Below are 26,520 nucleotides of genomic sequence, written 5' to 3'. Positions count from 1 at the left end.
ACCCACACATACTCCCCCTGTGAGCGAGCGAGCCCTTGAATGTCTGTGACACAGAAAGCGTTGGTAGATGAGGAAGGCCAGCAGCAGCACCAATGAATTTAGAGACATTTGCTCTCTTTCCTCCAATCTTCTCTAAGACTCCACAACCCTGAGGACCCAGAGGAGGGAGAGGGAGGTGGTGGAGAAGTAAAAGAACTGACAGGTGCTAATCGGTCTCAGCTAGGGGAGGAACAGAGCATTAATTGGAGGGTTAAATTTTATATTATATTTAATTTTACTGAACTGGCTTGTTGTATACCTAAAGTTAGCTGTAAAGCTATAAGTACCACCTGAAATGTTACTAAGGAGTTAATTAAAATACATACAGGAGCAAAGACTATATAAAGGAGCATAGAAGGATTTGATTAAATACACATAGGAGCAAAACCAAAAAAACTTTCCACGTCTGAACCCCATTGAGTTAGGCTGTTCCTTATACCCACGAGGAGCTGCATCATCACTTCCTGAACTTCTCTGGCTTAATCTCCCTGCTCTCCTGAATTTAGACCACTTTAGTTCCATCGGCACCAAGGTCTCTCCCACCTTAGGGCTTGCTGTTTCTGTTTCCTCTGACTGGAATGTTCTTTCCTGGATCTTCACAAAACTGGCTCCAGCTCAAATATCCCTCCCTCAGAGAGGCATTTCCTGACTGTCTTGTCTAATGTTACTCCCCTCCCTTACTCAATTACTTTATCCCATACCGCTGTTTATTTCTCTCATGATATTTATGCCATCTCTGATTATTTTGAATACTTATTTATTTACTTGTTTATTGGTATTGAATTAGTCTATTTTATCTCTGCATATCCCAGTGCCTGGGATATAAACACTCAGTAAACATGTATTAATAAATGAGTGAAATAAGCCTCAATAATTCAAAAGAACCTTAAGATTACTGGTAAACACGAATCATTGCCATGTCACTCTCTCCCACATGTAAACTGGTGGCCAATGACAGAAATTAATTAGGGCTCTGCCCCAGGGCCTTTCACCATATGGAAACAGATGCTTCAATGAGCTCTGTTTTCCTTGTGGCGAAATGATTCCCTTTAGAAAACAAAATGCAGTAATTGGTACTTACTGTGTATCAGGTGCTTTAAACATTTACTCATTTACTTTTTAAAACTCTTCAAGGTCAGTATTGCCATTTTATAGGTTCATTTTATAGATTCAGAATCTAAGGGTTCCAGTGGGTACAGGATAGAAATATTTTGTGCCAACATTGCCTCCAAGTCTCTTTGGCTCTGAAGTCCTTTGCCTCCCTGGACATCATATTGCTTTCCATCTTAAAGCTGTCAGGCCACTGGCAATAACATATATGACATAACTGGCGGCTTTATGGAGTTGAGATGCCTCTAAGTCACTGCTCATGACTTTGGCTATGGAATCAGGGGCTCCATATAACAAAGCCTTGGATTTGTTTGTTTTGTCTTGTTTTGCATTGTATTATTTGGACAGAACCCTAAAGGCCAAAAGAATATAAACTGTAGATTTGTCTTTCAGTGATTGGCTGAGACAAGGATTGTCTGTGCAAGTGGTTTATTGGGAAGGGCTTCCCAGAAGAAACTGGTTAAGGGTATGGGGAAGATGCAGGACAGAAACCAAGCCAAGGGCTCCCCTCTGGGGAGGGTTAGCCAATTCCTGTAGTGGAAGTGTTGAGTAGAAGCCATACCTCAGAGTTGTCTTGACCTGAATAGAAGAGGTGGGCTTTCATACACTCATGCCAGTCATTGGCTGGGAAAGGGAAATGGGGAGGTGCAAATGTAAATTGCTGGCTCTCTGCTCCTGCAGCCCAGCAGTGCTAGAAGAAGATGGTCCTGTGTATAGGCCTTAGGAGGCAAGAGTACACCAGAGGCCTGAGGAGGGGTATGCAGAAACTGTAAAAGGTATCCTAGGTGATTTGGGTAAAGCACCAACCAGTGCCCATTATACTGATCATAACTGTCTTATTTAAAGGAAAAGTAAACAAATTCCTCTTGTATAAGGAAAAATTGAAGACTTATTTTTTGCCATGACTGGGCTATTGAAGTTCCAGTGATAATTCATCTCAACTGGATATTTTGAAATGAAAATGTAGGGTCACATGGTGGTTGCCAAGTTGGCTTTCAGCGGAAATGGCATATGGTTCTAGTTGAGGCATAGGGTTTAAGGAGCAAGGCATCAGAAAGTGCATCATCACGGGTACACACATATTGGCTGTCTGACTGTCTCTTTATTGCTTCCTCGGCCCTAAAGCTGAGCACATTATTGTTTCACAGGCCAAATGCTCTTAAGGCAATCTATGGGATGCCTCTCTTTCTAGTCTCTTCTTTATAGCTTGAGAACCTTTATAGTCCTTTCATCACTCCCAGTTTGACTTCATTTCTATTTTGCAGTTTTCTGATCCTTCCCAACAATTTCTTCCTTTGACATGCTGGCAAAACCTTTTGCTCTCTTATTCCTCACCTCTCCCTATCCTGTGTTCATGTTTTTTTAAATTACCATCATGCCCTTATTTTTAGTGAAAGAACTTAAAATATATAAGTGCAACAGCTGACTTTTATTTATCTATATTCTTTTCCAAATCCAATACTTTAGTTTTTCCTTTTGAGTTCAAATTACTCTTTAATAATTTCCGTTTTATTTGCTTTTTATTTTTGTTGCAGGACTAAGTAATTTAACAGACAGTAGGAAAACCTAATATAAGTTTAAGTATGGTGGAATCAGACTCATGGTTATTTGCCAGAATTGAGTTCAATTTATAGTTACTTGCTAGAAATGATTTCTTATCTCAAAATAAGAGATAAGCTTAACATTTTAAATATTTTTATATGTATTTTGCAAATTATCAATTAATAAATGCTGAATGACTTGTGATAATGTTAAATATTCTACTATAATGATTAATTTTATGTGTCAACTTGGCTGAGCCATAGTGCCCAGATATTTGGTCGTACATTCTGGATGTTTCTGTAAAAGTGTTCTTTCAATGTGGTTAACATTTAAATCAGTTGACTTTGAGAAAGCAGATAACCCTCCATATTGTGGGTGGACCTCGTTCAACCATTTGAAGGCCTTAATTTTAAAAAGACTGACATCCTCTGAGCAAGAAGGAATTTTGCCAGCAGACTGCCTTTGGACTGAGACAGCAGCTGTCCCTGGGTCTCTAGCCAGACTATGCTGCAAATTTTGGACTTGCACCTCCACAATCACATAAGCTACTTCCTTAACATCTATCTATATAGTTAGCTAGCTATATATCAATAGGTCTATACATATCCTAATGATTCTGTTTCTCTGGAGAACCTTAATACATTTATCTACTTTAAATTGCCCTGTTAAAACCCCATCTTTTTTAAAGGAGGAAAAAGTTTTAGTGTAAGAGCTTAGTCACCAATGAAACTATTTAAAAATTATATATATTGAGTATGGTCTATTTTTTGATGATCCACAAAGAAACACACACACACATTAAAGTGAAATAGTGACAAAGACTAGTCTCCCCTCATTCCTACCCCTTAGCCATGACGGTTGACTGAGTTATGAGTTTTATGTTCAGCTCTCTCAGCAGTGAACAGGCCATGGACCACTTGTCCTACTTTTGAAAAAGGCTCTAACTTGTTTTTATTCTCAAATCTGAATAATGTATAGGCTTTTTCTAAAGAAAAAAATACAAATATCCAATATTTATATTTTTTAAAATTAGAATAGTACTTAAATGAATAAAATAAAAACAAACTTTGAAATTTTGTTCACTGATATATCCTAGCACCTAAAGTAGTGTTATATATTAACTATAGCCATCCATTCACTGGGAAAAGAATGAATGAATGCTCCTAGTTCTTATCCTGCTCTAAAATCCAAAACAAATTTCACTGTTAAATGTATTAAAATAAATCTATTAAGGGGCACATGGGTGGCTTACTCAATTAAGTGTCAGATTATTGGTTCTGGCTCAGGTCATGATCTCAGGGTTATGAGACTGAGCCCCACATCAGGCTCTGTGCTGCACATGGAGCCTGCTTAAGATTTTCTCTCTCTCTCTCCCTCTACCCCTCCTACCCCCACCTCACTCTTCCTCTCCAAAAAATAAAAAAATAAAAATTAATACTAAACTGAAATGTTTAATAACATTAATTTAATGCCATACATAATATTGTTTTACTAAAATGAAATGTTTACTTTTAGTTTGAATATGGTACTATTGTTATGATTCAAAAATGTTTGGCTTCAAGGGTACCTGGGTGGTTCAGTCGGTTGAAAATGGGACTCTTGGTTTCGGCTCAGGTCATGATCTCAGGGTTGTGAGATCGAGCCCCTCATTGAGACCCGTGTGGGGCCCCGCACTCAGCAGGGAGTCCGAGATTCTTTCCCTCTACCTCTCTCTCTGCGCCTCACCCTGCTTGCACACGCATGTGCTCCCTCTATCTCTAAAATAAATAAATATTTTTTAAAAAGTGTTTGGCTTCAGCATTTTTATTAAAATCATGGTGATTGAATTCTACTCCAGTTTTTTCTCCTGAAAAATCTATATTTCCATGGTGTTCATTGGCCTTTGGTTTATACCAATATGTTATTTTTATGTACATATGTCCAGTGATGTGCTGATAAATGTTTAGCTATCTGCTCTCTAAAAAAAAAGCATGTGTATAATATACATATATATTATATATATACATATATGTACATAGGTTTATTATAAAGCCTAATGATATAAAAGATGTATACCACACACTTTATTTATTATAAATTCCATATAGCCAAGTGGCATGCCTTTCCATTTATTTGTGTCTTCAGTTTCTTTCATCAGTGTCTTACAGTTTTCAGTGTATAGCTCTTTGGTAAAACTTATTCCTAGGTATTTTATTGTTTTTGAGGCTATTGTAAATGAAATTGTTTTCTTTATTTCTCTTTCAGATAGTTCATTGTTAGTGTATAGAAACACAACTGATTTTTTTTTTTTTTTTTGCTGTTTTTATATTCTGCAATTTTACTGAATCGGTATTAGTTCTAACAGCCTCTCTACATGGCTAACTTGAGCTTCCTTACAGCATGGTGATCTAAGAGTAGTTAGACTTCGTGATGGCTAGTTTCCCCCAGAATGAATGAACCAAGGAGTAAGGTGCAAGTCTTCTTTGTCTTGACCTTGGAAGTCCCTCAACATCACTTCAGTTGAATTTTCTTGGTTAAATAGGGAGAGGGGAAGGGACTATGCAAGGATGTGAACAATGGGAATTATGGTTCATTAGGGGGCCATATTTGGAGATATGGCCATCTTACAGATATGACTTTCTTGCTATATTTTGATAGGTTGGGCCTAAAACTAATGTCAAATCAAAATGGAGATTTAATGGAGAACAAGCCCTACATTAATAGCATCAGTATATTCAGGCCTGTAACACAACTTACCTGATGACTTCTTAGAGTCCTTTTAACCATTTTATGTTCCACATTGGTCTATGCAAGGTGTTTTCAGGGAATTAAGCAGTCTAGATCCAGGAATCCAGACATTTCAGAGTTGGAAGTGACCTAGAAGTTCTTATCCCCCTCCTCACACTTTAAAGACAAGGAAACTAGGACCCAGATAAGCATTTTGTGACAGAACCACAAATAATACTCAGGACTTTCCTTTATGTTTCTTGTTATTATGAATCAGCATCTTTGGGTGATAGTGTGTTCCCTATGGAAAGAACTTGTATTCATGTGAATTTAGTAATGTGGGAAGTGGTAAGAGAATTGATTACTTGGTAAATAGGGCATAAGTCTAATCCTTTTTTAAAAAACTATTAAAATACTTTTTCATTGCTTCATTTCACTTTGTGGTATGTTTCATGGAATGAAATAAAGTTGTTGTTAACCATCAGTTTGTTCTCTATAGTTCAGAGTCTATTTCTTGGTTTGTCTCTCTTTTTTTCCCTTTGCTCATTTGTTTTGTTTCTTAAATTCCACATGTCAATGAGATTGTATGGTATTTGTCTTTGACTTATTTCAGTTAGCATTACACTTTCTAGCCCCAACCATGTTGTTGCAAATGGCAAGATTTCATTCTTTTTATGGCTGCATAATATTCCATTGTGCGTGTGTATGTGTGTCTATATACCACATTTCTTTATCCATTCACCAATCAATGGACACTTGGGCTGCTTTCATATCTTGGCTGTTGTAAATAATGCTGCTATAAACATAAGAATACATGTATCCCTTTGAATTATTAGTGTTCTTGTATTTGGGTAAATACCCAGTAGTGCCATTACTGAATCATAGGGTAGTTCTGTTAATTTTCTGAGGAACCTCCATACTGCTTTCCAGAGTGGCTGCCCCAGTTTGCATTCCCACCAGCAGTGCACCAGGGTTCCTTTTTCTCCACATCCTCGCCAACACCTGTTGTTTCTTGTGTTTCTGATTTTAGCCTTTCTGACAGGTGTGAAGTGATATCTCACTGTAGTTTGGTTTGCATTTCCCTGATGATGAGAGATGTTGAGCATCTTTTCTTGTGCCTGTTGGCCATCTGGATGTCTTCTTTGGAGAAATGTCTGTTCATGTATTCTGTCCATTTTGTAACTGGGTTATTTGTTTTTTGGGTATTGAGTTGTACCAGCTATTTGTATATTTTGGATACTATCCCTTTTTGGATAGGTCATTTGCGAATATCTTCTCCCATTCCATGGGCTGCCTTTTAGTTTTGTTGATCGTTTCCTTTGCTGTACAGAAGCTTTTTATTTTAAACTATTTAATAGTTTATTTTTGCTTTTCTTTTCTTTTCCTCAGGAGACATATCTAGAAAGATGTTCCTTCAGCCCATGTCAATGAGATTACTGCCTAGAGATTAATCTTCTAGGATCTGTATGGTTTCAGGTCTCTAATCCATTTTGAGTTTATTTTTGTGTATGGTTTAAGAAAGTGGTCCATTTTCATTCTTTTGCTGTCCAACACAATTTGTTAAAGAGACTGTCTTTTTACCATTGCATATTCTTGCCTCCTTTGTTGAAGATTAATTGACCATATAATTGTGGGTTTATTTCTGGGTTTCTATTCTATTCTACTGATCTATGTTTCTATATGCCAGTACTATACTGTTTTAATTACTGCTGCTTTGTAATACATCTTAAAATCTGGAATTGTGATACTTCCAGTTGTGTTTTTCTTTTTCAAGATTGCTTTGGCTATTTGGGGTCTTTTGTGGTTTTATACAAATTTTAGGATTGTTTGTTCTACTTCTATGAAAAATGCTGATGGTATTTTAATAGGGATTGCATTAAATGTGTAGATTGCTTTGGGTAGTGTAGATATTTTAACACTATCTGTTCTTCCAAACCATGAGCATGAGATGCCTTTCCATTTCTTTGTGTCATTTTCAGTTTCTTTCATCAGCATTTTATAGTTTTCAGAGTACAGGTCTGACACCTCTTTGGTTAAGTTTATTCCTAGATATTTTATTGGCTTTGGTGCATTTGTAAGTGGGATTTGTTTTCTTAATTTTAATTTCTGCTACTTCATTATTAGTGTTAGGGATGCAGCAGATTTCTGTACCTAGATTTTATACCCTGTGACTTTGCTGAATTCATCTATCAGTTCTAGTAGTTTTCTGGTAGAGTCTTTAGTGTTTTCTATATATAATATCATGTCATGTGCATATAGTGAGAGTTTTACTTATTCCTTACCAATTTGGATGCCTTTTATATCTTTCTGTTGTCTAATTGCTATGGCTAGCACTTCCAGTATTATGTTGAATAAAAGTGGTGAGTGTGGACATCCTTGTCTTGTTCCTGACCTTAGGGGGAAAACTGTCAGTTTTTCTCCATTGAGTATGATGTTGGCTGTGGGTGTTTCATATAAGGTCTTTATTATGTTGAGATATGTTTCCTCTAGACCTACTTTGTGGAGGGTTTTTTATTATAAATGGATATTGTACTTTGTCAAGTGTTTTTTTTCTGCATCTATTGAAATGATCATATGGTTTTTATCCTTTCTTTTATTGATGTGACACATCATCTTGTTTGTTTTGTCAATATTGAACCACCCTTGCATCCCAGAAATAAATCCTCCTTGATCATGGTGTATGATTTTTGTACTGTACTGTTAGATTAAATATAGTTTTAATACATGGTTTATGGTTAAAAACCCAGAGACCAACCCATTTCAAAGTACTGAGTCCAGAAGGTACTTGGGAATGACTTTTGGATCTCACTTCATGGTGTTCAAATGGATGTTGGAACTGTGAAGGGAACATAAGGATGCTTGGTACAGGGGATGAGAAATAATTGGACCATTATAAGCCTGATACTTTTAAGAAATCTGGTCTTATTTTTAAAATACAAATCTCTATTAATTTCCTCTAAAACTTTCCTAAAAGGAACAATGTGGATGATATGGTGGTTATGTCAGCAGTAAGTGAATTCCAGGGTTCTCTTGGAGTTCAGATGCCACGTGTTGGTGGTTTCCAAATTCAGAGCTGGAAGGTGTGCTGAGCCACTAAGCTCAGCTACTCATCAGGAATGAGGTTTTTCTGGCAGGAGATAATCCTGTCTGGTATCCAGAAACAGCTGTGGGCCAGATGGGACTGACAATGCTCCCTGGAGCCTAATTCCTAGGAGCGTCTGTGCTCAGGAGGCAAGACATATGTTTTGTCCTACTCTTGCCTCCAATAGGATCAAGTTAATTCCTGCCTTCATTTTTTTTTTTTTCTGTTCAGTGCCCTCTCTTCTACCCACTCAAACTTCATACAGCCTTGAATGCCAATTTTAAGTCCCACATAGCTTTCCCTGACAACTCCAGCCGACCCTGGCCTCACAACTCTCAAGTCTATTTCACCTGCTAGATTGTTTAGAAAAATGTTTGGAGTGACTTTTTCACCTGGATTAATAATTTGCTGTACATTGGTGGTTTGCCTCAATGGCTTCGCATTAGAATCATCTGTGGAGATTTCAAAAATCCTTATGTCCAGACTGTGACCTGGATCAATTAAATCCGAATCTCTGGAGATGAAGACATCTGCCCATCATCCCCATACCTCCCACCCTGTGGCATTTATTTTTAACTCCCCAGATGATTCCAGTGTGCAACCAATTTGCAACCACTGCAGTACATATACAGTCTAATTTCTAAGAGGGCAGAAGTGAGAGTTAAACTCCTTTTGTATGCCTTGGGTCCATAGCACAGGTTTGGTCACAGAGTGGGGACTTAGAAACACTTCTGCTTGGTTCTTGGCTGGGAGAATCCAGTGCCCACATGTGTGCTGATTAAGTATGTGGTCACACTCCAGAGAGGCAATCTATGAAGGTTTAATATTGCAGACTTGGGATTCATATCTGGAATAAAATCCTGACTGTGATACTCCGTAACTATATGACTTGAACTTGGGCAGTTGGCTTAAATTCTTTGTTCTTCAGCTTACCCATCTGTAAAATGGGGGAAATAGTACTTACCTCATAGGATTCTTCTGCAGACTTTTAATGTATAAGTGACTTAGAAAAGCTTCTGGCATTTAATAAGCCCTCAACAAATCTTAGCTACTTTTACTATTCTGCCATAAGGAGGCTTCTACTCCTATTTTCCTATATTATTTAATACTTATTTTCCTTGCAGCCCCTCGGTGGCTAAGTTGGTTAAGCATCTGCCTTTGGTTCAGGTCATAATCCCAGGGTCCTGGGATCAATACTCCTGTCCTTGGGGCTCCCTGCTCAGCAGGGAGTCTTCTTCTCCCTCTCCTTCTGCCCCTCCCCCCACTCATGCTGTCTCAAACTCACACTCTCAAATAAATGGATAAAATCACTTAAAAAATACTTATTTTTCTTCAAAGCTTGAGAAAATAGCATAATAAGAATTACAATGATTATATGTACAACAAAAAATCTTCAGTGTGGATTCCAATTTCAAAAGAAAAACCAGAAGAAATAAAACTAGACTATATTTGTTCCCTATGAATTACAAACACAATAACAAGTCAGTGAAATTGCTTACCCTTATAAGGTTGTCCTGAGAAGCACTGATGAGCAATAAGTAAACCTCGAAAATGGCACTAACAAAATTCATAAGACAATAATATTGAACCAAAACCCTCTTGGCACATTTTAACAGAGTCAGAGTTCTTATTGAAGTTCTTACTGAAGTCAGTTAAAATGCCATTGACTTCCAGGGCATCTGTCATAGGGTAGACACTACCCGGTTTGAATTTGTTATCAAAGAAGGTTTGTAGATGGGAATATTGGGTGTGTGCATTCATATTCCTCTCTGGATAAATTCTGCATAATTACAGTAATTCCTTTCTTCCTTCCTTCTTTCCTTCATTCCTTGCTTCCTTTTTTCCTTCCTTCCTTTCTTTTTTTTTTTTGCAAAGCCCTCTGCCCCAGTTTATTATTTTAAGTTTTTTTATTTTCATTCCAGTATGGTTAACATACATTGTTATATTGGTTTCAAGTGTACAGTATCGTGATTCAGCAATTCTATATGGTATTCCATACTCACCATTTTTTTCTTTGTTTGTTTTGCTTCTTAAATTCCACGTATGAGTGAAATCATACTGTATTTATCTTTTTCTGACAGACTTATTTTCCTTAGCATTATATTCTCTAGCTCCATTCATGTCATTATAAATGGCAAGATTTCATTCTTTTTATGGCTGAGTAATATTCCATTTTATATATATATCACATACTCTTTATCCATTCATCTATCTACTGTAATTTCTAAAGTAACACTATAAAAAATAAAGTAACACTATAATTCAGAAACTAAATCTGGAATGGGGTGCTTTTAAAAAAAATTTTTGTTTAAATTGCATTCAGTTAACATGCAGTATAATATTAGTTTCAGGTGTACAATATAGTGATTCAGCACTTCTATAAAATGGTGCTCATCACAACAAATACACGTCTTAATCCCCATCACCTGTTTAACCCATCTTCCTACTCACCTCCTCTCTGATAACCATTAGTTTGTTCTGTATAGTTAAGAGTTTGTTCCTTAGTTTGCCTCTCTTTTTTTTTTTTCTGAAATGGGGTGCTTTTGAGAACAATAGGACACATTATTAGTAGTTATGCCACAATAACAGATCTAGAGTACCCTAGAACTTACAGTCATCCTGACTGTGGTCGCCAGGAAACATCAAATCCAGGGGCGCCTGGGTGGCTCAGCTGGTTAAACATCTGCCTTCAGCTCAGGTCATGATCTCGGGTTCCTGGGATGGATCCCTGCTCAGTGGGGAGTCTGCTTCTCCCTCTCCTGCTGCCCCTCCCCCTGCTCATGTGCTCGCTCTCCCTCTCTTTCTCTCTCTCAAATAAAAAAACTCTTAAAAAAAAAAAGAAACATCAAATCCATTAATGATAGAAGGAAGATGTTAAAGCTTGTGAGGTTTTCCCTCTCCTAGCTTTTATTTGAAGGCTTCTCTGGGTTAGTTCTCTGTTTCCCCATGTGTCCGAAGCTTTATATACATCTGGCAATGAGTGGCTGCTGAACAGTATAGATAAGTACAGTTCTCATTATTGGGCATGAGTTTAAAAAAATGAAAGATTGTACCAACTCTGTGGAGTTCAAAGTTAAGATACTTTTCTCTAAAGGGAAATAAATATTACAAGAAGGGTGTTCTTCATCTTCATTTGTAATGAAGTAACTAGTAGCTATATATCTATGTCTGTATCTCTGTTTTTATCACTATCTAGCTGTTTTTCCTCGACCTACATAGATTGAAATTTCTGCCTGAGGCCTGCACTTTCTCACTAGTTAGGAAGAACTACTCTTTAGTGACAGGCCAAAAAAGAAATTCAAAGTAATCACTACAATAAGGGGGGAAATCATATTAGAAGTTTCCCCCCAGAATTTTTCTGTGGTGTGACAGTATGAGTACACAGTTACTTTTAAATATTATTCCACATCCCTCTGGATCCTCCTACAATGCTTCAGTTTAAAACCAATAACCTCTGGGGGCACTTGGCTGGCTCAGCGGGTGGAGCGTGCCGCTCTTGGTCTCAGGGTAGTAAGTTTGAGCCCTACGTTGGGTATAGAGATTGCCTAAATCAATGGAAAAAAAAAAAAAACTAGTAACCTCTGAACATCTTATATAGTTTGGCTCCCATGGACTCCCATGGGTAGGACAGAGTTGGAGAAAGATGTCAATACTTCCCTTAAGTCAAACCGTTTCAGCTTCTTGAGGTCACAGAATAGCTGTGTTTTTGCAGTTTTAGGAGGCTGCAAATTCTCTACTTGTTCTGTGCTCCTATTTTCACTCCTCAGAAGGAACATTCTCTAGCTACTGCTATTCCACACCCTACACACTGAATCCTGATTTTCTCTTTTCACTATTTCAAATAGTGATGTTTCTCTACATTACACAACTGACCTTGAAATGCAGGCACTAATCTCAAGGGCTTTTAGATCCTGTGCATTTTCCCCTGTTTAGACCACGAAATATGGTCACAAAATGCATTGACTTACTGAAGTTTCCTTGGGGCTTTAGAGCATACTACTTTGGATTTTTTGCATTCTTTCTTTTTTGACTATGTGGTGTGTGTGTGTGTGTGTGTGTGTGTGTGTGTGTGTGTGTGTGTGTGTTCTGTGCACCTTGAAAATAGCATCAAGCCAGACTTTCTGGAAAGAACAAGACAAAAAGAATGTACCTCTCTGAAGAAAGGAAATCTGGATGAAATGGTCTGTCTGGTTTTCCAGATGCATTATTGTCTACTCCTTTTGTTTGTTGAAAACATTTACTTCCTAATAGATTACCTCTAATAAAACTTTTATGTTAAATTAGCTGCAGCATGGGCATTTAAAAAAAAAAAAAAACTCGTTTTGGGGAAGCCTATTAAAAAAAACAGAAGGATCATTAAATGATCTCTAAATGACCACTGAGTCCTGGGTTAATATGAATCTACCTTTCTTCTCTGTCCAGTAGTTTGTACGTTTAGAGACAGATAAAGGCAACATGAAAGAATTATTAGCATGAGTGAATTATTAGCATGATTGAATTATTAGCATGAGTGAAGTTTTGGACATGGAAAGCTTTTCTAGGCCCTGAGAAACAGAAACACAAAAGTGGGAAAGAGCTCTGACCCTGAGGCAGACTTTTCTGAATTCAAATTCCTAGATCTGCACTTCCTAGGGCTCTCTTGGTCATATTAGATTCTCTGGGTCACAGTTTGTTCATGTGTACAAATGCAATAATGATGCCTAATTCACAAATGAAATAAAGGCATAAAGTATTTAGTACAGGATATGACACAGTAAAGCGCTGAATAAATAAAAGGCACATCTCCTTAGGTGTAACAGCAATGAGCTAGGGGTTCAGTCTGACCTTACAGTACTTCTCATTTTTCTTGTGCTATTTTTCCTTTCCCAGTACTAAGGAAAACAAATCTTCACGCCACAGTTCAGATGAAATCTCTTGAAAGTTTTAGGATCATTTATATCACAAACCTCTGTTGTTCTTTTTCAACACTTGTTCGTAATGTTTATACCCTTCAAATAGTCGGAATAGCTTTATTAAATAAAATACCACTCCCCCCAAAAAATACATACAGACATAGAGAATTGCATAAATCAACATAATGTCTATTTCTGTTACCAAAGGACGTACGTACTGCTCTCAATATCTTTAAATCTCATATTGAATATCCTGCATGATTCATTTATTATACATATCATTAATGTAATTTTGTTTAACTCGATAATAATAGCTTTCATAGAATGCTATGTGTCAGGTATTGTGCTAACTGCATCACGAAGATTAGGATCTCACAACCCTATTTCTTACTATAATCCCCAGTTAATAAGTGAGAAAACTGAATCTAAAAGAGATCGAACAACACAGGCAGCGAATGGCAGAGCCGGCATCCGGCTGGCCATGGCTTTAGAGTGTTCCCAGTGCTGATAGGACCGCTATACCAGTCCTCTCGGGTATTATGATTTATGGTGAACAGTGGCTTTTACTCTGGAAGTTTAGGGTTTAGGTAGCTGTGGCTAGACACTGTGTGCCTGCATCACCAGCCCCCAATTAAAAGCCTCGGGATCCAAGTCTCACACAGGCTTTCCTGGGTAGAAACACTGCAGACACGAGGGTGCATTTCACTGCTGGGGGCAAGTGGGCTGTGTGTAGCCCCTTTGAGATCATAGGAAACCTCCAGACTCTGCGTGACACGTCTTTATTCCCTATTCTCGGCCTGGATAGCTTGGCTGTATTGCTGTTATAAATCTTAGCCATGAGTACAACCACATGCTGAGACCTGTGCGTCCTTTCAGGGAAGTACCCAATGTGTGGGTGGTCGTGGGACCGCTGAAAGAGTCTGAAGTGCTAACATAGGCATTGATGTAACTACTGGGGAGACACATTATCCATCAGTCAAAGACCTTCCTTTAAATTAGCTTTCTGAAACCTGTAAAGGTGTTGGTCAGTAGGGCTAAGGTTGCAGCTCTTCTAGAAGGTTCAGTTCTAATGCCTCACCTTGGGTCAGTATATGGAATGCAGTATGTCCTTTGTAAAACATATGCATACAGATACAGAGTAGTTAGAAAATATGCCAATAGCTTCAGTATTTGTCTTGCCTTTTTTTTTTAGCGTCCTGTGTTTTTATTGTTTTGAATGCCCAACGCCAAACAGAATTGCAAATATCTAGCTATGCAAAAGAGGAGATAGGGTCTAAGTACAAAAGGAAAACATGGTTTTTTAAATAGGTAGTTAAATAGACCTAGTGTCCTACAAACATATAGAGAGACTAGGTCTTTGTAGCTGAGCTGCCTTACCAGTGGTCCCATAATAATAGTCATGATTTCCCTCCCCCACCAGTCAATACATAGTATCAGAGTGCCCATGGTCAAATGTGTTCACAGTGAGTTCCTTTTCTAGAGTTTTCCCTAAAGTTATACAGATAATTGTCTTCTTAAATAAGATTTTAGATGTTTTTATTTTCTTTTTAGCATTTCCCTCTTATTTTCCAAACATATACTTTGTGTATATATTGTTCTTACAATAAGAAAACCTGACATTACAATTAGTATTATAACATTTTGGATATACCAGATGATCACAACTAAATTTGTTCATATCTACAAAATTGTGATGGGATAAACAACAAAAAATAACAAGATCTTTGGATCATAAAATTGTGAAAAACCTGTTCTCACTTTCTACTTTTCTATTTTTCACAATTTTTGAACACTACTTTCAGAATGAAAAATCTTATATTGATATTATTTTTTTATTTTTTTAAAGATTTTATTTATTTGAGAGAGAGAATGAGAGAGAAAGAGCACATGAGAGGGGGGTGGGTCAGAGGGAGAAGCAGACTCCCCGCCGAGCAGGGAGCCTGATGCGGGACTTGATCCAGGGACTCCAGGATCATGACCTGAGCCGAAGGAAGTTGCTTAACCAACTGAGCCACCCAGGTGCCCTGATATTATTTTTTAAAATATTTACTTATTTATTTGAGAGAGAGAGAGCATAAGCGGGGGTGGAGGGGCAGTGGGAGGAGAAACAGACTCCGCACTGAGCCGGGAGTCCAACACGGGACTCAATCTTAGGACCCTGGGATCATGATCTGAGCTGAAGGCAGACACTTAACTGACTGAGCCACCCAGGCACCCCTGATATTATTTATTTTGAAAGTTTGAAATCTGCTGGGATCTGGTGAAGATCAAGCCCATTTATCAAAATACTTTTTTTGGGGAAGAAGTTTCCAAGACACTGTGTCCAAGAACACATGGGCATTGGAATGTGGAAGGTGGTCAGGATGAAGCCCCATGCCCCACAGTAAAGGTGGCAAAGAGTGTCCACACCATATAGCACGTACATGCAGGTGCTCTTCTTGGTATGTGGCTTTAGGATTGGTTTTATTAACAAAGTATCAAAATCAAGCTATTTGATAAACACACAAGCATTTCCAGTGATTAATAAACTGCTTTTATTTTGTAGAATTTTATATTTATAATAGGAGAATTTTAGGAAATACTTATTCTAATAAATATTTCTTTTCCAAGTGAAGAGGCTTAAGCCCAAGGAGTTTAATGCTTTTTCTCAATGAATAATGAAGGAGTGGCAGGATCAGCCTAGAATCCCACTTGCCTGGATCCTGTGTCAATGCTCCAAGGACTATGTCTAATTATGCTTAAAATAACTCTTCAACAATGAAACGCCAGATTCCAGTCTAGCTATCTTTCCTAGAGACCCTGCACGGTAGGGGCTTCTCGCTGCTCAAAGGAATTAAGTTTATCAAACCATCTGAACTAACTTTACTCTTTTTGCAAAAGATCACAACAAATAGTTAACACTATGCTTCAAGCCTGAATATACTGAAGCTGAGCATCTCGAGAAAATAGGGATGGAAAGTGAATCTGAGAAATAATTAACAGATTTTTAGAGAAGTAGATCAAATCATTGCCTGGACAATTGCTCTATAAAATGAGTTGTTGGTCAACCATAGTGATTATCTTTGCTGTTGACCCCATTTATTCCCAGTAGCCCTGGGTTCAGCTTTACAGTTGTTCTGTTTGCAAAACTGTTTTTTGTACAGTGAAAGTTGCTAATGCCCACGTTATTGACAATGTTTCAGGGAAAGAATAAATGCTCTCTGTAGTAGGATTAGTGGTAAATGATTTTTAATGATTTTTTAAATTACAGTTGAATCAAAAAACCATGATTTGACTTGTCCTGTTGAGTAAATATTAAATAAATTACACTAAGCCTGTGTATATTTTCTGAAACTCAAGAGTCTGTTTCAAACTATTTTCTGTTTATTCTGCATGTAGGGAACTTAGGTGGCAGATTCCCTGGAACTCTTTTCCATTTCACCCCCACCCAGTTTCTTAGCTATTTAATAGCCATTCTGAACTTAGATTCTTTAGTTTCTAACTTTCAAAGAGCCTTAGACTGTCAAAAAAAAATTTAAACCAAAACAATTAAATGAGGCTTTGGAGAATTCATAAAGTTAGAATTTTAATGTAAAAGAAAAAGGAAAGACCCTTGAGTGGGTTATTGACTGTGCTTTCCTCGGATAAATGAACTAAATCACATATACATCTTTGACATCTGGGATGAGATTATCTCCTTGTAAATTTACAAAAATGCAATTCAAAAATATTTTCAGGTTTCTAAATTAGATGGCATCTGACTAAAGATGATGCTAAGTAGGCACTGTCATGAAGCTTGAAAGCTAACTTGATTTTCATTATGAATGCAAAAGTCCTCCTGGGCGTTCTGTTGTGTGCTGTCTACCTGACCTCCCCTATGGGCTGTCCTGTGTAGAATTCTGTGCACATGTTCATCTTTTACTTTTTTTTTAAGGTTTTATTTATTTATTTGTCAAAGAGAGAGAGAGCACAAGCAGCGGGAGCGGTAGGCAGAAGGAGAAGCAGGCTCCCCACTGAGCAGGGAGACCCATGCTGGACTCCATCCTAGCACCCCGGGATCATGACCTGAGCTGATGGCAGATGCTTAACCAACTGAGCCACCCAGGCATCCCTCATCATTTACTTTTGTGAAGACAGGCCTAGAAGCTCAGCAACTACGTATTCATGATTTAGCTTCAAGATGGCTGGTGTGGTGTCCTGAGACTACCCTTATTTATTTGTTTTGAGTTTAAATGATATTTATCAGAATGTATACATTCAGATGAATCATGAATCTTGAAAGTTTGAGCTAAAAAGTAGTGTCCTGAGGTCTCCTACTTTACACCCCTCATTTGTCACTGCTTTCTGGCCTCCCTCGTTTCTACCTAAGATAATTGACAGTGGTGACATTCAATAATATTTTAATTTCTAATTTGAGATATCCCTCTTTCCATGAAAGTACTAGAAACTAGCAAATGTGTCAAATTTCTCAGCACTTAAAGAATTTTGAAGAATGATTGACCCCAATGCCTCCCTCCACACACACATGTAACTAATATAGACTACCTCTTGGGAGTGGAATGGCCATGTTTTAAGGCACCATGCTCTCTTATTAAATCCATCTGTTTTCTTGATGTTCCTGGGAAATAGTCAAGAAGTCTTCTAGGTTGGTGGGGCAGGATTTTCCAGGTTTCCTTTTATTCATGCTCCGTAAGTATTGGCTTATTCAATATAAGCTGTAGGAATGATGCTTATTCTAGGGCACTGGGTAAGGCAGCAGGGGAGATTGATTTTAAATGTTAATCTACTCTTCATTAAAGAGTAAACTACTCAAAAATGATTTGAAATTTCTCCTGACGTTTTTTGCCCTCTAACTTTGACGCAATCTGGTTCGGTAGAAATAGTCTAGGGTCAAATCACCTCATTTTGACCTTGATCTGAACCATTTTTACACGTTCACAACCTTCATAAAAATATACCACAAGAGTTCAAATGGACAGTGAGAACCTTCTTCTGACAAAGGATATTCCTGTATTTAAAAGATTAATTAAGTCAGCCATGAGTCCTAACATTCCTCTTTCTGAGACTTGGCATAGATTTTGGAGAAAATGACTACTACCTGTCCTGGAAGGCCAGAAGAGAATCATACTCTTTAGGTGAATAATGTGATCCTATTTTCACATTTCAGAAATACCCATAAAAGTCAAGACTGATAAAATTTAAAATTTGCATACAAACTGTTAAGGCAAAATCAAGGATTCTATTTTTAGTTTATGTTACTGTTTTAGGAAATTACCTTGAGAGCTATCTGCATTAATTAGTCACTAGCCAAATAGTAGTGACTTAAACACAATGGAAGCTTATTTCTCTTTCATAGTAATAGTCCAGGAGCAGGTGGTCCAGGGCTGCTGTGGTCATTTGTGTCCCTGAGATCATCCAGAGAGCAGTCTCTGCCCACTATTTCTCTCTGCTTTCTCTGCATGTGGGTCTCTTCCTCATGGTAAATGACAAGAGTTCCAGGCTTTGTACCATCAGTTAAACAGGATGAGGGAAAGGTAAAGAAATGGCATGGTCTCTACTTTAAGGACACGTCCAGAAGAGGCTTTTCTCTATAGTCTGTTGCATAAAACATAGTCATATGGTGACATCCAACAGAACAGGAGGTTAGAAAATTTAGTTCTTAGTCTGGGTACCCAGGAGGCAGTAGAAATCAAGGGTTCAATTCTTAGAAGGTCAAAGAAGGGAATGGACCAAAGGGAGCAACTAGGAGTCACACTGGTGCTGTCTGACTATCAAAGTCACTTTGGGCACTTTAAAAATACATAATCCTCGGCTTCTTCCCTGGAGATTCTGATTCAGCAGGTCTGGTTTAGGCTCATTGGCCAAATTACTCCCAAGCTGTATCTTAGTGATAAGGTGAGTCACCAGAAAGTTCCATTTCAGTAGATCTGCCTTCGCAGAAACCTCTTAGGCTCTCAGCTTTCACAAGGGGTGATAACAAATAGCTCCATGTGCAGCATCAGCAGGCTTTTCTGCGTTGGAACTTTTGTCAAGGGTATTATGCATTATGTCGTTTGGTTTCTCTGATGTAAAGATCCTAAAGACTAATTCCTTTTAGCCCTCAATTCCAGGTAAATACATTTAAATTTTATTCTCCTAAAAGTTTACTCTGCTTTACTACACAATTGGGCCTATGTAATCAATTGCATTTTCCTCTTTGCCTTAGCTGTAGAAAGAAAAGAGCTTTGTTTTAAGCTCACCTGTTGGAGCCTTGCTCAGTATTTTGCAGCTTTTGCTCAGTATCAGTGCAGATAATTTCTTTTGTCCTCTGTTTCTCTTAAACAGATTCAACATTACTGGATTCTGGTCTTTTCTGTGCTTTTTTTTTAGGTTTCCTCCAATTAAAATCAGATTTAGATGGGACATACAAATAGTAAAAATAGGAGCTCCTAAACTGTACACTGTGAATAATGACAATAACAGTTATTCTTGAGTGCTTACTTTGTGTTAAGCACTGTGGTATTTTATAACATTGACCCGTGTAATACCAACCTGTGTAATCCAAATAAATCCCAGGTCCAAAATGGTTCACTTTCTACACGGTGTAATTTTCAAAGAAATAGTCCAGCCAGAAAATGTAATTAAACACAAGATCCAAGCTTTACTTAGATTTCTCAAAAAGGATTACCAGATACAACTAATAAAGCACAGCAGAAGTTCCCTAAATTCCACTTTCTTCTCAAATCTCTTGCATCGCTTATGCTCAAACATACACCCAAGGGTTGTGGTGTTTTGGGGTTTTTTTGTTTTGTTTTGTTTTTTCCTTTTTTCTTTCCTCATTCCTCTCTAACACTTGGCATCTTCCCCCTGAGAGAGAGAGTGGAGCTTCCACTCTCATCTGTTGTCTCTGCAGTGACAGCACAGGAAAGAATTTTGTGGAATCCTCTGAATGCATCCATCTCCTCTCATTGCTTTCTCCCCCAGTTACACTTTTGAGGCATCCCCATTTTTATGAGAAGACACTGAGGCTTTCTAAAATTACTTAACTTCTCCAACTTCAGAGTCACCTAACTAAGAATCAAGATATTGAAGTCCAAGCAGTAGAATTTCTAAGCCTGCATGCTTAGACACTTTATTCTCTTGTTGCACTCTTTATGGCTGGAAGGATGGCACAGTTATTCTTTCCATAGTTTGAAAGCACTTCCAATAGTATCTCCTGGAAGCAGTATTGTCTCTGTCAGATGACCTATCACGTTTTATTTTAATTGGTTATTTTTGTTCCTACCTGCCATTGTGCTCATTGTAAGCTCAATGAGATCATTTTTTTCTGTTCTCTCCTAATTGTTACCAGTACATCCACTATTCTGTACAGAGCAGGCAAGACAGTAGATATTCATTAAATTAATGACTGAATGACTGGAAGAAGAGTGAGCTACCTTTCTCTAGGACTGGAATTTTCTGTTAACAGTAATTTACCCATCTCTGTAATCACCAGGCTTTTTGGAAATGAGAAATAGTTACTTCTCACAAAAATCTCAGACCTTTGGTATGTTGTAGTGAGTTAGCTTTCTTTCATGGCTCATAGATTGATTCTGAAAGAAAATTTCAGAAGACTAGTTCAAAAAAAAGTTTTGAGCAGTAGCAATGTTACATGTTGTATTGTGACATTGTGGGAAAAAACCCAGAATTTAAAACCAGCAAACTAAGGTATGAATCCCAGCTGTGAACAGTATTGGGTAAGAACATTAAATTATTTAAATTTCAAATTTCTCATTTTAAATAGGAGGTACTACTTGCTGTAATTCATGATTTATTTGTTATTATCAATGTGAGACAACTATGTGAAAATCTTTTGAAAAATCTCATATATTATTATTATGAAAACTATTAAATTTCTAATTTGTTTATTTAAAATGTTATGAATAATAATCACATTATCTTTGGATGCAAAAGTATACATTAGTGTCCCATGTCTGTTTATGATTTTTTACAGTAAAATCTCAGAAGAAATGAATGAATGGGTGGGGTTTTATTTTTAACTGTCTCCATTTATGTTTGAACAATAGCTATGCTTTTTATCAAATGAATTTTCATTGATGAGTTTATAAACTAAACAATATACCCATCACGTCTTACATTTCACACAGTATTACACCATCCAGACTTTTAGAAATATGGGTTGGTAATGTTTTTCTATAGTATTATATAGTTTTTTATTTTATTTATTGATTTATTGATTTATTGTGAGAGAGAGAGAGTACAAGCAAGGGGAGGGGTGGAGGGAGAGGGAGAGAGAGAATCCCAAGCAGGCTCCATGCTCAGCATGGAGCATGACATGGGGTTTGATCTCACGACCCTGAGAACATGATCTGGGCTGAAATCAAGAGTCTGACGCTCAACCAACTAAGCCACCCAGGTTCCCCATAGTTTTTTTAAATAAAATATTATTAATTTCACTAAACACTTAAAAAAGTAAAAATCATTTTCTAAGTCCTCATTTTTCCAAGAAGGAAAATTTGAGCAGTAAACAAAATATAGTATCTCCATTTTGGTAGAATTAAACAGTTACAGATCTTTCCTGGTCTTATCAAGGTTATTAAAAAATACTTAATTTTAAGTTCCACCAAATGAACAATAAGTGCTTTAGCAATGCCAGTAATTCAGAATATGTGTTAAATGAAATTAGGATTCAAGACAATTACTTTTAATTAGGTTACAGAGTATAAATCATGAAGAGGTTACAAGCCTCTATAGTTCATCAGCAATTATATTGAAAAGGTCACTTGAAAACAAATATAAGAAGGATCCAGTAAAATAATAAACCCAGAAGTTTTTTAAATATTTAATTTTGATGAGTTCCAGTTTCACAGTGCTGATAATATTTTTTCAAGAGATTCCAATAATCTGATTACACTTCTATTCTGTGCTGTGCAATGGTGCAGCCAGCTTTGCCACAAAACTTACGGGACTGAACAGTTTCACAGGATGGTTGATATCCTTGTAACTTACTTTCAAAAGTTAGTCATCCTGGGGCGCCTGGGTGGCTCAGTTGTTAAGCGTCTACCTTTGACTCAGGTTGTGATCCCAGGGTCCTGGGATGGAGCCCCGCATTGGGCTCCCTGCTCCGCGGGGGGCCTGCTTCTCCCTCTCCCACTCCCCCTGCTTGTGTTCCCTCTCTCGCTGTGTCTCTCTCTGTCAAATAAATAAAATCTTAAAAAAAAAAACTTAGTCATCCTGTAAAATGTATTTTGCTAGCATAATATACCCTGAATTGCCACACATGTCCAAGAAAACTACCTTGCAAATATGTATCAACCAAATTACTGCCCTAAGTTCCCCATATCGCTTGTCTTAAAGATAAGCATTTTCTGTTCAGATTGTTTCAAAATTAAGGCACAATTCATTTCATTGTATTTTTTCCCTTTGATCTTTATTGTTAGAGCTTACCTGATTTATTATACATATATATTATCTGTACAACTATAGAAACTCCAGATAGCAGTATATCTTATTTAGGTATGATTTTGTAAGATCTGAACTCTCTAGGCAAGAATTAGTTTGATTAACCCTTTGAGAAGAACTAGACACACATTGTGGAATAATTTGTATAAAACATGTAAACTGTTAAGTTTATTTTTTAATGATTTTTCTTATTTTAATTTTAAGTAGGCTCCATGCCCAACAAGGAGCTTGAACTCACGACCCTGAGATCAAGAGTCACATGCTCTACTGACTGAGCCAACCAGGTGCCCCAAATCGTTAATTTAAGTTTAAATACAGAAAGACCATATGCAGATATATATTTTATAGATGTATGGGTCTGTTACTATCTGCTAATTAGGAGTGGATAAGACTAATATCTTTTTGGACTTTGTTGTTGAAAGGGAGCATTTTGTGTAGCATCATTTGCTCATTATTTTTTTGTGGTTCACACCCATTCACATCTCACATTGTTCTGCAACATTTTACACTAGACAGATATATTAGGGAGGGTTTATTTTATTGCAACCAACAGAAAGAAAATGCCTCCAGGTGACTCAAGAAGAAAAAGAAGTTATTGGAGAGAACTGCACACAATCCAAAAAAAGCTAAGCAGTCATGCTTCTGGGACACAGGGATGGGAGGTGGGTCTGGGACCTCAGTAACTGACACTTTTAGAGTGCTACCATTGTCAAGGCTCAGCCCAGGTGCCCATAGGGCCCTATGTCTTTCTGTTCAAACTCCAGATTCTCAGGAGAAAGGCACTGGCTCATCTAGTTTTACTCTCTAGTGTCTCTAGTGAGTCTCTAGTCTCTAGTGTCTCCATATCTCTCAGACATGGCCAGAACAGTGGTAGAATGGCACAAATATGGTAATACTGGCATTGCTATGGGACTAAATATGCCCTGATCGTGTGTTTCTCACAATTGGTCCCTCTCATCAGGGCTGATAGGACCTTTGGAAGAATTTTTCTCTTATACCAGTAATTCCTCAAAGTTCACTGTTTGAGCACAGAAGTTTTTTCAAGTTTACATCTGCAGCTCTGCTTATTTCTGTATTTCCATTTGTTCTTGCTCAATTTGTGTAGTCCTGCAATTATGACTACTGCTGCCAGCTAGGACAAAATGTTTGCTCCCACCTGTTCTTCTGGGGCAGGATATCCTCACCTGGCTATCTGAAAGATACTCTTGTAGTACTCAGAAGTAATTTACTCTGGTTAATTCCTGTTTCCACTATTAAATATTTCCCCCTCCATTTCTACAAATCTGTTCATAATGGCCTATTAGCTAGAATTTTTGCTATTTAATTGTTTTATGTTGGTCAATGCATGAAATGATTCTGGACAGTGCCTTATTTCAGTTCATCTGTAAGACCCCAGAGACATTTGCTGAATATGGCAAGCTTTGTTTTAATGCTACTGAATTCATTCATGTCTATTTATAGTGGAATAGAATGACTGAGATGATTGGTAGCTCCCTGGCATATTTAGGGGCCCAGGTAGAAAAATTTTCCTGCTGCTTTCAGAAAAACTTTCCAATCTAAATTAAGGCTATATCTCTTTAAATTAAAATGCCAAAAGATAAACCTATATATGCTATAAATTATGTTTTTTTCAAAATCTGCTCCTTGATAATTTCTTTCATTTTTATAGCATTCCAGTTTTAATTGACTCAAGATGTGCTGAGAAGGCATAGTATCTATTCTGTTATTGACTCATTGAATGATCTCAAGTATGTCATTTGAGATTTTGAGTGCTCCATTAATAAAATGGAACGTTAGTATTTATCTTTTTCATGAAAACTAAGAGAATTTTCCTAAGAAGTATCACTGGCATGGTTGATTTCACCATCCAGAATGTTTCCATTTTTCCTATATTTTCAAGTTACTTGATGTTATTGTCTGTTTTACAGTTTTCTCTTGTGTTGAGGAGACAATTCTATGACTCTCCGTGTCCAGATCATTGTAGTACTTAAGGACTGTACATAAAACCGTTGACCATCTGATCCTTCACATTTCTTCATTATGGAGTCACCAATGACTCCTCAGGCTAGAATGTATAGGCAAGTTTTGATTGGTACAAATCTAGGAATTTATTTGGAGTACTAAAATGGTTTCTTAATATTATGAAAACATTTCTTCTGGAGTCAAATTGAACTGGATTCTGTTGATTATATAGTAAAAGTTTCCATAATACTCTCTGTAATAAATGGAGGTTTAAAAATGGATAACCCTAGGGAGAGTAGCAAGAAGATGGCGGCCAAGTAGGAGGACCCTAGGCTCATCTCCTCTGATGAACACAACTAGATAACTATCAAATCATCCTAAATATCCTAGACATCAACCTGAAGACTGACAGAACAAACTCCACAACTAAAGGGAGAGAAGAGTCCACATTAAAGAAGGTGGGAAGTGCAGAGATATGTTTTAGGGGAAAACTGGAATGCGGGTGCTGCAGAGTGAGGGAGCAGTGGTCACAGAGAAGGGTGAGAGAGAGTAGAGCACAGAGAGGAACGCACAACGACAGCATTTCCCCAAAGCCATTGACTGAGAAAATGAAGAGGGGCTAATTTTTATGAATTCTTGCAATCAGTGTGACTTAAAACCCGGAGTTCTAAAGGTCCACAGGTTTGGCTGGGATAGAGCCCGGAGGGCACTGCCCTGCACCTAGAGAGAAGGCACACAAACAACCCAGAGTCAGACTGCACTGAAACAGCAATTTGAAGAATGCCTGGGGCACACAGGAGGGAGATTATTCACTCTTCTTGGACCGAGCGCATCCCTGAGAAGCAGCGTTAATGGAGACCCCTCTGGGGAAAAGGAGTGGCCAGCACCATTTTTCTCCCCTGCCCCTCACCTTAAACACAGAGCCACCTGTGGGAAGCAGTGCAGCACCAACACAGGTTGCTGCAGTTGCTTACACCAAGTCCCATACCCCTACCCTCTGGAGGGACTGCCCTTCTCAGCCAAGCTTGCCTCAGTCCCAGCCCAGGAGGCCTCCTCCCCGGAAGACCAGCAGAAACCCCTACGCACACCATGTTGCCTGACTATAGGTTTCTGCAGGGCGTCAGTTCTAGTAGAAGTAGCAGGTCTCATTTAACAAGCAGACCAGAGCACACCTAATTAAAACTCGCTACATTCTGGCCAAGGACCCAACACTGCCCACTGCAGGCAAGGAGAGCCTCTGCAGACAACTGGCCTGAAGGATAGAGCCACCAAAACACAATAGAAGAGCACATACAGCACACACCAGAGACACTCACTGAAGAGCCAAGCCCTGGACACTACATGACCTTTTCTTCATAAAGCCATTGCTCTCAGGAGCAGGAAGCATAACTGCTTTTTCTAACACAGAGAAGAAAGCAGAGACTTAGACAAGATGCCATGATGGAGGAATATCATCCCAAATGAAAGAAGATAGGGTCACAGCCAGAAATCTAAGCAAAACAAATATAAGTAACATGCCTGATGGAGAATTTAAAATGATAATCATAAGGATACTCTCTGGGCTTGAGAAAAGAATAGAAGACATCAGTGAGATCCTTACCACAGAGATAAGAGAGTTTAAAAAGAATTAGTCAGAAATGAAGAATGCAATAACTCAGATTGGAAATAAGCTTGATGCAATGAACAGCAGTCTGGAAGAAGCAGAGGAATGAATAGATAATATAGAAGATAAAATAGTGGAATATAATAAAGCTGAACAAAAGAGAG

This window comes from Phoca vitulina, unplaced genomic scaffold (genome assembly GCF_004348235.1).
Source record: "Phoca vitulina isolate PV1807 unplaced genomic scaffold, GSC_HSeal_1.0 scaffold32, whole genome shotgun sequence".
Taxonomy (NCBI): domain Eukaryota; kingdom Metazoa; phylum Chordata; class Mammalia; order Carnivora; family Phocidae; genus Phoca; species Phoca vitulina.
This window is presented reverse-complemented; position numbering follows the sequence as displayed.